Raw genomic sequence first — 8590 nt, 5'->3', positions numbered from 1 at the left:
GCTCGGCGGTCGACCGCTAGGGAGCACAGAAGAACAGGAAGTTCCTGCTCTCTGTGTGGTCGACCGGGGTAGGCACGGCGGTCAACCGCGAGTCAATTATCTGCTCCGTTCAGTTGTGCATATGTTCGTGTGGTTGACAATATTTCTGGGTTATTTGGGGTTGTTAAACACTTAGAATTTTGTACATGAGTTGACTACAGACATGAGACTTGTTTAATTCACCGAGACATGAGAGTGAATAGTGTATATATATGCTTTTAAATTGTAATCTATTGCAGTCCATGTGTTGGACACTTATCCATTGCGGCCCATGTGTTGGACCTGAATCATATAGTCCATGTGTGGGACATTTGCTTATTTCAGTCTATGTGTTGGACACTTATCTATTGTGGCCCATGTGTTGGACCTTAATCATATAGTCCATGTGTTGGACATTTACCTATTTTAGTCCATGTGTTGGACCTTGATCATATATAATCTATGTGTTGGGCTTTTGCCTATTACAGTCCATGTGTTGGGCATTTATCATATACAGTCCATGTGTTGGGCATTTATTATATACAATCCATGTGTTGGGCATTTATCATATGTTGTCCATGTGTTGGACATTTATCTGAATTATCTTATCTAACATATAGTAGATTAAGTCCATGTGATGGACAAGTATCTAGCATCAGTCAGGACATATTGATAGTATGATTGGAGATGGAGCTATCTTTCATTATTGCTCCCCGCTGTAGCTTTTGGATTTGGTATTTAGAGGAGCTGTCTTTCATTATTGCTCCACAATGTAGCTTTTTGATTTGGTATTTAGGGATTTACAATTTGAGACATATGGTATATACATGAGGGTTTTCTTGTTTGGATTATTTCGCTCGACGTAACATGCTCGTGTTGTAAATTTCTAAATATCAAACCTCCTTTTATTTCAGAGTAGATGATTGTTTATCTATATGTATTAACAGCTATTTTCTTATCCCTCTAGCCCTTCTTCCTGGGGTTGGTTGAGATGTTACTCCCTATAGCATTTTGACGCTCGTTGTTTCCTCACTTTCGAGTAACGAGCCAGGTGTACGAAGAGCCGCAGCTTGTTGGATTTGCTCCAGTTACTACTTAGAGATATTTTATTAGCAGTTTATTGTTAAGACTCCACGATGATTTTGTTTATGAACATTGAGATGTTATTTCTTGCTTTGTAAAGGCGAGGTGCCTTAAAGTCATTTCATTTGATTGTCTATGTCGAGACATTTGTATTTAACTCAGAGGTTGTTCCTTTTGTCATTTCATTTGATTGTCTATGTCGAGACATTTGTATTTAACTCAGAGGTTGTTCCTTTTTCAGAGATTGATTTATTCATATCAGTGGTGGTTATTTCCTTCAGAGTATCTGTTGTTTAATATTTCTTCTGTACATTCTCTTTTGCCTGTTTATGTACCTACACCTATTATTGATTCCACTAGATAGTTATTTATTATGATGGTGAAACATGTTATTGCACAGTGTAGTGCATGGCAGATTTGACATTCTTGGTTTCACCTCGGACTGCAGCCTTGTTGAAACCAGGGGCGTTACACTATTGATTACTCCAGAGTGAACCATGTGGATGCATCTGATTGGATGCTTGATTCTGGTGCTATTTATCATGTGACTCCCCAGCGAGATTGGTTTGCATCGTTCAAGAAATTCGATGGGGGCGTAGCAGTCATGAGAATAGATCAATCCAATGGCATTTGTGGGATAGGTACTGTTAGGATTTGCATGCACGATGGAGTAGTTCATGAATTGAATGAAGTGAGATTTATTCCTTAGTTTAAGAAGAATCTTATTTCAGTTGGAGCTTTGAAGGTGAAAGGATTCAAGGTGACCTTTGAGAACACTGTAGCGAAGGTTACTAAGGGATCATTGGTAGTGATGAAGAGAGTCTACAGTAGGAATTTGTATTATCTGAAGGGAAGCAACGAGATTGGCGAGGTAGCTTCAGCTATTTCAGAGGCGGACGTGAGCAGGCTTTGGCACTATAGGTTGGGGAACACGGGTGACAAGTCACTATAAGTTTTGTGCAAGCGAGGACTATTAAAGGGAGCCAAGAGTGGAAATGTTGAGTTCTGTAAGCATTGTGTTCTTGGCAAGAAGACAAAAGTAAAGTTCGGGACAGTCATCCATAGGAATAGGGGCATCTTAGACTACATGCACATAGATGTTTGGGGTCCCACCAAGACGACATCACTTGGTGGTCGATATTGGTTCGCCGTATTTCTAGATGACTATTCTAGGCATTGTTGGGTGTACAACATGATGAAGAAGAGTGAAGTTCTAGAGATATTTGTGAAGTAGAAGAAGAGATTAGAACTGCTGACTGGGAGAAAGAACAAGACGTTGCGATCCGACAACGGCGGTGAGTATACTTCTGAACTCTTTCAGCAGTTATGTTGAGATAAGGACATAAAGAGCCACTTCACAGTTAGTCACACACCACAGCAGAATGGGGGTAGCAGAAAGGTTGAATTGGTCTTTGCTAGAGAAGGTCCGATGTTTATTGTGCAGTGTGGTTTAGAGAAGATCTTTTGAGCTGAGACACTTTTTATGCGAGCCACCTCATTAATAAGCTGCATTCATCTGTGATTGAAGGGAGACCCTATGGAGATGTGGTCGGGAGAGACAGCATACGACTATGATCAGCTCAAGGTACTTGGGTGCCCTACATTTTATCATGTTAGAACAGATAAATTGGAATCTCGAGCTAGGAAAGCTATATTTGTGGGATTCAAGCATGGTGTCAAGGGATACAAGCTTTGGGGTCTAGTTGATAAGAAGATTATGCTTAATAGAGACGTTACATTCGATGAGGCTTCTATCTTGAACCTTCCCAGCTCTCATCAGGTGGAGAGCGACCCGACATTGGAGACATCACAGGTAGTGAGGATTAATGCAGCTCTACATTGTCCAGATAGGACCGTATCCATTAAAGTGCTAACTGAGGTGACGCCAGGTGAGCACAGCGATGATTTGAAGGATACAGGTTCAGTAGAGCAAAATTAGGGACCGACGGCTCAGGTTCAAGATTCGATTGCAGTTTGGAGACCCAGGAGAGACATACTGGTGCCAGCTAGGTATACAAATATAGTCATTGCTTATGCACTTCCGATGGAGAGTGTCGATGAGATAGTTCCTACTACATTCAAAGAGTCTGAGCAGAGTTCAGAGGATGATTTATGGTAGGAAGCTATGCAGGAGGAGATGAAGTCTCTTCACAAGAATGACACATGGGAGCTTGTCGAGCTTCCAAAGGGGCGGAAGGCTATTGGTTGCAAATGGGTGTATATGAAGAAGGAGGGCATTGAAGGAACTTCCGTAAGGTTCAAAGCTAGGTTGGTAGCAAAGGGTTATGCACAAGAAGAAGGCATTGACTATAATAAGGTCTTCTCTCCGGTGGTGAAGCACTCTTCGATTCGGATCTTACTAGCTTTGGTGGCACAATATGATTTAGAATTAGATCAATTAGATGTGGGCAACATTTCTTCATGACGATCTTGATGAGAAAATCTATATGACTCAGCCATTGGGGTTTCGAGCTATAGGGAAGGAGAAATTGGTTTGCAGATTAAAGAAATTGCTATACTGTTTGAAGCAATCTCTACGACAGGGGTATATGTGATTCGATGGGTTTATGCTCAGCCATTCATACATTAGGAGCCAGTTTAATCCTTGCATGTACTATCGCAAGTTGCAATGAGGTGCATACATCTATTTGTTGCTTGATGTCGATGATATGTTGGTTGCTTCTATTTCCAGATCCGCTATAGATGAGTTGAATGTACAGCTTTCGAAAGAGTTCGACATGAAAGATTTGGGTGAAGCGAAGCGTGTTTTGGGAATGGAGATCGGCAGAGACAGAGATAAGGGCGGAATTTGTTTGACACATATGGCTTATTTGAAGAAAGTTCTATAGCGATTTAATGTGAGCATGGAGACGAAACCAGTTAGTGTACCTTTGGGAGCCCATTTGAGGTTTTTAGCTAACCTCTCACCAAAGGCAGTTGAAGTTAGAGAGTTAATGTCAAAGACTCTGTATGCGAGTGCAGTTGGTTATGGTTATATTTGAGTAATTTTGTAAGTTGTAACCCGTTATATTTCTCTTCCATATAGTAAAATCTCCCTCATCCTCTCCCCGTGGACGTAGGCAATTATCAAACCATGTAAATTCATGTGTTTGGTTTGATTTGTGTTGTATTTTGGTGAATTGCACTTGTAATTTGGTTTGGTTCTCTTCTCTCATCGCTCACCGACTCATTTGGTTGTCGAGCACGCTTCCGCATGGCGCACAACTCAATTAACCTTGCTATGGACAAAAAACTCAGTGGAACCAACTAACACAGAAACAGAAGGGTAGACACAAATTACATGTAATTTATCACAAAAGTTAAAATGCACATCCATCAAGCCACGCATAAGGAGAGTGCAAAATAATGACAAAAACCCTAGTCTCATGTCAGTCAAAATTATAGCATACACACAAATCACACAAAACCATACTCGCACAAATTTATAGGGCTATAACTACTTCGAAGGTGTAAACAAATAACAGCAAAAAGCACTCACCATCTTCTTCAGCGCCTTCTACATCATGCTGCCCACTTGAATTCTCCTTACCTGCACCGTGTTCTTGCTTGAAAGTATTTGCAGGCGGTAATCTCCTGCGAAGCTCCTCCACAATCGAAATCACATTGTCCTCGTAATAATCTCTAAGCAACACCTACTTACAAAAAGTCATCTATTCATCAGCTTCAACTAAAAGAACCAATAACTACATCAATTATCATGTATAGTTAACCTCTGAACTTAAGTTTTCAACATGTTTACCAAAATCTCAACTTTCAGGACAATCCTACCTCATCAGCAGTAATTATCGCTTTGATATGCTGCATCGGGGATGTTGCAGCGGAGGGGCTTCACAGACACAAAGATGTCTATACAAGAGTGGACAAATAGAAAACAACACACAAGATTTAACGTGGTTCGGTCAGTATGACCTACGTCTACGGGCGAGAACCGCAGAGAACTTCACTAATCACCAAAAGAAAAGATTATAAAAGAGGAGACCACTCTCTAATCAGAGACTCTCACAAAGAAAGGGACAAAACCTTTCTATCTCACTCTCTTCTCTCTATTTTCTCTCTACTCAACTGAGTTTTCGATGCTCTTAAACCCTCTCCCTACACCCCCTTATATAGGCTCAAAATATTAATAAAAAATACAAAGTTGGTAGGTGGAACAGGGAATATTAGGCAGCAGGGTAGGTGAATGTTGAATTTTCTAAAGGCACGTTTAACAAATCTCCACCTTGCCTTTGAAAATGGATATCTTCTCTTTACTATTGCTGTCTCGCCAGAAGCCCCTTACGGGCTTAACCTCCGCTTTGTCGAACTCTAAGCAATTCGAGACAATGCTCGAACTTGCGCGAAGGTACGAGCTTCATCATCATATCTGCTGGATTATCTGCAGTACCAATCTTCTCAATCCTGATGACTTTAATTTCTCTGATGAATCTGCTGGATTATCTGCAGTACCAATCTTCTCAATCCTGATGACTTTAATTTCTCTGATGAAATGATACCTGACATCTATATGTTTGGTTCTTTCATGATACATCTGATGTTTCGTCAAATGTATAGCACTCTGGCTGTCACAAAATACCGTAGTAATACCTTGGTGTAAGCCGAGATCTTCAACCAAACCTCTCAACCAAATAGCTTCTTTCACTACTTCTGTCACTGCCATATACTCTGCCTCTATAGTAGACAAAGCAACTGTCGACTGTAGAGTCGCCTTCCAACTAATGGCACTACCTGAAAGAGTGAATATATAACCTATCAAGGATCATCTCTTATCCAAATCACCCGCATAATCTGAATCAGAATAGCCAAGTATTCTGCAATCTGAGTTTGTGTTACTGCCAAAATACAAACCAATATTAGCAGATCCTCTTAAATATCTAAGTATCTATTTTACAGCCTGCCAATGGACCTTTCCAGGCTTATCCATGTACTGACTCACGACACTGATTGCATGTGAAATATCTGGACGGGTGCAAACTATCGCATACATAATGCTTCCAACTGCACTCGTATAAGGAACACAAGACATGTACTGCTCCTCCTCCTCAGTCTGAGGTGACAAATCTGCTGAAAGACGAAAATGAGAAGCAAGCGGAGTCTTCACAGGCTTGGCATCAAGCATGCCAAATCTCTCTAACACCTTCTTGATGTATTTCTCCTGAGATAGGAATAAACTTCCTTCTTGTCTGTTCCTGTGGATCTCCATCCCCAAAATCTTCTTTGCTGCTCCTAAGTCCTTCATCTCAAACTCATGTTTGAGTTGAGATTTCAACTCGTTGATTTCTGACATATCTTTAGCTGTAATTAACATGTCATCAACATACAAAAGCAAATATACAAAAGAACCATCATTGAGCTTTTTATGAAAAACACAACTATCATATTTACTCCTAGAGTAACCATGCTCAAACATGAAAGTATCAAATCTCAAATACCACTACCTCGGAGACTGCTTCAACCTATAAAGAGATTTCTTTAACCTGCACACATGATCTTCTTTACCTTCAACAATAAATCCCTCTGGCTGATGCATAAAGATCTGCTCCTCAAGCTCGCCATGTAGAAAAGCTGTTTTCACATTAAGTTGCTCAAGCTCCAAATTAAAATGAGCAACCATGGCAAGCAACACGCGAATTGAGGTGTGTTTTACAACTGGAGAGAATACTTCATTGAAGTCCACACCTTCGGTCTGACTGTAGCCTTTAGCTACCAAGCGTGCCTTGTACCTTATAGAATCTGTATCTGGAGCTCCTTCTTTTTTCTTGAAGACCCATTTACAGCCAACTATCTTTTGTCCCATTGGTGGCTTCACTAGCTCCCATGTCTGGTTCTTGTGAAGAGACTCCATCTCTTCAGTCATCGCAATAGTCTAATTTTTAGCCTCATTGTCACTAATAGCCTCCTTATAAGTAGAAGGCTTTGGAACCTCAATCGATTCTGCTATACTCAAAGCATAAGCAAGCATGTCTGCATAGCGTTGAGGCGGTCGGATCTGCCGTTTTGTTCTCCCGGTGGCAATATTATACTGTTGCTCTTGTGGTGTATCAGCATTTGAACCTTCCTTGGTATCAACTGGTTCAACATGAGTGCCCTCAAGCACTCTCTTTGAAGTTGAGCTCTCTAGCTCCACCTGCTTGCTGGACTCCTTTTTAGTACCTGTAGTGTCAATAACAAACTCCTTTCTCGGGTGAAGCATGGATTTTTCATTAAAAGTAACATCCCTACTAATAATAAACTTAGGTGACTTAGGATCAGAGCACCACAATCTATATCCCTTCACCCCAGTAGCATATCCTAGAAAGATAGCTTTCTTTGCTCTAGGTTCAAGCTTACCATCATTAACATGAAAATAAGCAGAGCAACCAAATACTCTTAAATGAGAGTAATTAGCAGGAGCACCAGACCATATCTCTTCTAGAGTCTTAAAATCAATTGTTGTAGAAGGAGATCTGTTTATCAAATAACAAGCTGTATTGACTGCCTCGGCCCAAAAGTCTTTTGACAAACCGACATTAGAGAGCATGCACCGAGCTCTCTCTAAAAGTGTTCTGTTCATCCTTTCTGCAACTCTATTTTGCTGTGGTGTATGCCGACCTGTACGAGGACGCATAATACCTTTATTCTTGCAGAACTGGTCAAACTCCATGGAACAAAACTCCATCCCATTGTCGGTTCTGAGGCGCTTCACTTTCTTTCCTGTTTGCTTCTCAATCATAACCTTCCATTGCTTGAAGGTTGCAAACATATCACTCTTATGCTTCAAAGGATACACCCAAACTTTTCTAGAATAATCATCAATGAATGTTAGCAGAAAACGGGCTCCACCTTTCGATGGAACCTGAGAGGGACCCCAAACATCTGAATGGATATAATCTAAAGTACCATTGGTTCTGTGGACACCGGTACTAAAGGATACTCTATGGTGTTTACCAAAAACACAATGCTCACAAAAGTCTAGCTTACTAATTTTCTGACCACAAAGCAGACCTTGTTTGCTCAATATATCCAGTCCTCTCTCACTCATATGCCCTAACCGCATATGCCACAAACGTGTAGTCTCATAATTTGAATCCTCTGAGGATGACACCGCTGCAGCACCTGTCACTGTACTGCCTTCAAGGACATAGAGGGTATTTACCTTCTTTCCTTTCATCACAACAAGAGAGCCTTTACTAACTCTCAAAACTCCACCTTCAGCCGAAAACTTAAAACATTTGAGTCAAGGGTGCCTAAAGAAATGAGATTCTTCTTTAACTCTGGAATATGACGGACATTGCTCAATGTTCTAACAATACCATCATGGGTTCTAATCTTAATTGATCCGATACCAACAGTGTTGCAATGCATGTTATTTCCCAACAAGACATTCCCACCATCGATAGACTGATATGTGACAAACAAATTCCTATGCGGACACATATGGTAGGAACAACCCGAATCAAGAACCCACTCATTTTGTGAATGAGTATTAACA

The sequence above is a fragment of the Asparagus officinalis genome, chromosome 8, assembly GCF_001876935.1.
Source record: "Asparagus officinalis chromosome 8, Aspof.V1, whole genome shotgun sequence".
In the NCBI taxonomy this organism is placed as follows: Eukaryota; Viridiplantae; Streptophyta; class Magnoliopsida; order Asparagales; family Asparagaceae; genus Asparagus; species Asparagus officinalis.
This window is presented reverse-complemented; position numbering follows the sequence as displayed.